Source organism: Enhydra lutris, unplaced genomic scaffold (assembly GCF_002288905.1).
Source record: "Enhydra lutris kenyoni isolate GAN:26980312 unplaced genomic scaffold, ASM228890v2 scaffoldscaffold33, whole genome shotgun sequence".
NCBI lineage: Eukaryota > Metazoa > Chordata > Mammalia > Carnivora > Mustelidae > Enhydra > Enhydra lutris.
Window position 1 is genome coordinate 17577871 of NW_019154117.1, and position 2947 is coordinate 17580817.

General features: G+C 30.7%; 1 protein-coding gene across 4 annotated transcripts in view; it reads left to right on the forward strand.

Annotated features, from left to right (window-relative positions):
- LOC111153487 (vacuolar protein sorting 13 homolog A) overlaps positions 1 to 2947 on the forward strand; it is a 225743-nt gene that overhangs the window by 204780 nt on the left and 18016 nt on the right. The gene's annotated exons all lie outside the window — the stretch shown is intronic.

Here is a 2947-nt window from a genome sequence, read left to right on the forward strand (position 1 = left end):
GTGTGTGTGTGTGTGTGTGTGTCTCTCTCTCTCTCTCTCTCTCTCTCTCTCTCACAGTAATATGATGTTTAATCCCTATGGCTGCTGTGCTTTGGGATCAACAAAGAAACATTTACCTTATTTATGTTAATCAGTTTGTGTATATTGAGCTTATATTAATTAGATTATAGTAAATAACTGCCTTCATTGTTCAACTTTTGCTTAATTGATTCAGCCCATGATTTCTGAGTCTAATTCTTAAGTTTACCAACATTTTACTTCTATAAATCAGTATTCTCTTTTCTTAGAAAAGGAATGACTATTTTAATTTTTTAATATTGAGCTTACAAAAAAGGATGCTAAAAAGTATTAAGACATTTCTTCTGAAATACCTACCTGCCTAACATTCATTTAAATTAAGTAGGAATTAAGGTTGTGTGTACTAGGACTAAGAAATATGTGAGTGTCAAAGAATGTAATTATTGTTTTCCTCAAAATAGCATTCTTATCTTTTTGGAATAAGTGAATGCATGAGAACAGTTACCATTAAAATAGTCATGACTGTTGTTGGAGACTGGTATCTGGTCCCCACTGGTTTCTCTCACCCTTGGTCAAATCATACAAAACCTCCTCCTCCTACAAGAACCTAGAGAGAACACAACCCATTGTTACGTATTGTTGTATGCCTTAGGAAGGAGAGGTCTGGAAATGTCTTCATTGGCTTTTTACATTTCAGCTAGGCATGGGGCCTTTCTAAAAGGGAAAAATGCTAAACTTCTCGATTCCAAGGCATTTACTGAGTTTCCTGTGGTTGGTCTGTGACACTTAAGACTATGGTATAGTTCTCATAAAGATTCTTAAGAATTTATCTGCAAAAGGTCTGGATAGTTCAGCATTGACTTGCCATTTTAATGCAAAGAAAATTGTAAGTAAGATTGCATTTGTTTAAAATCCCTTGAAAAGTGAAATGATTTAAAACAATACTCTGGTAGCTAGTAAATTGTTATGTGGCTCATGTGGTCCTAAGGATTCATCAGTCTTAAGTTTTTAACCCTTAGAAGTGAAATATGTTCTTTGACAGTATAATTGCCCTTGTTCTTTCTGTTTCTGTTTTCCTGCCACAGTGAAAAAATCTTTTCAAGCTTCTTTGACTATTTTTCCAGTTTAAAAAAAATCGTGTTTTGTATTAGAGAAAAATTCAAGATTTAGGATTACACTATTTATACTAATGTGCTCTTGTTTGAGATAAAGGACATGGACAAATACCTTCTTACTCCATCAAATAAGCAGAAAATGAGTTCAACTGTGGCACTTTCATGAGATGAATAGTTCTTTTGTTTATTAGAGGCTCTATAATTAATTAGAGTTTTAAAATGGGAGTATGATCTAATGAGAAAGTCTAGAGACAAAGCCGCATTTGAAAGGTTGATTATGAGATACCACACCTGTCCATATCCTTTGTTTATATTCTGCATTTCTCCACGGTCACTGCTTATGTATAGAAAAAGGGAAGGAAGGAGCATCTTTCTCTCTTCTCTAAGGGAGTAATTACTCATTCTTTATTTGCCTTTGTATTTACTTGACTCGAATAACATACTGAAAACTGGCAGGAAGAAAAATCCATAAAAAGCCTTGAATTGTGAACACCTGTCACCATGAATAAACTTATAAGAGCAGCCTGTGAATGAAATAAGATGAATTCGATATAGCAAATGTAAATCCAGAGTAATACAGCTATCAATATTCCTTACGAAACAAGAAGTCAGAATAAATTTCAATTTGTTTCTGTGCTTAAAATAATCTGGATTTTATAAACTTTGCTTTTTTGAAATTGTTCAAAATACATACCAATGTTAATCAGTTGAAAATCAGTTGATTTTCAAGTCATGTTATTAAAATTTGCAAATGGGGCCATTGTAGATCTATGACTAAGGCATCAATATTCAACATAAAATATATGCTATCATGTTTACACCCAAGGTCATATAAAGAATGATATAGTTATGATATAGCTGCAGTAGTAGTTTGTCCGATTTAAGTCCTGTGGTGAAATTTAGCTTCATACTTTCCTGTAGTAATGAGAGGAAGACCAAAAACAACCATCCTAAGTGTTATTGTGTACTCATACTGTACTTTCAAGCCTTTGGGTTTTGTTTTAGAGATTTCCTTGCAAATGTAGAATTTATTATTTATAATAGTAAAAAATATTAGAGGTTTTATGGGGTCTAAATAAGATACACGGTTATTCATTTAGATCAAGTAATAATTATGATGGACATATAAAAACAGCAGTTTCTTTATTCTATCCCTGCACCTGAGGGATAAATGGAGATTGATTAAAAATGTTAAGATTGTTAATTTAATCTTTAATTTCAGTGTATGAATGTTTGAATTGATGAAATGCAGTGAGTACACTTAATACAATACAAAACATTACTAAAAGTCCTGAATCAGAGAAGAATAAAACACATGATTTCAAATAGGTATGTGTTAGGGAGGTAATTAGAATAATTTATGATTTTCATACATAAGGGTTTATGGTTGGTTAGTTTTAATGTGGCAGACCATTTTCATGTACATCATTATCTCAATCAGTGTGATGAATTTATCCAGCAACAGTGTACCTCTAAAAAAATGAGCCTAAAATTAAATGTCTAATAACTTTGTAAAATTGGTTTTTAATATAGCCCTCTTTCTTTTTTTTTAATATAAATATCCTAAACAGTGGAAATTATAATACAGATACTTACTAAGTTGCAGTGTGCCTTTGTTCTGAATCTTAGACATGCATAAATATCTGAGCATTCAAAATAATATAGTTATTATTAGCTTTTAAAAAAAAAACATAATCAGGATTGTCAGAAACTTAGCTAAATATATATATATATATTAATTACATATATATAAATATAATATATATATAATTATACAAAAAAATATAAATATAAATATAAATATATATATATAA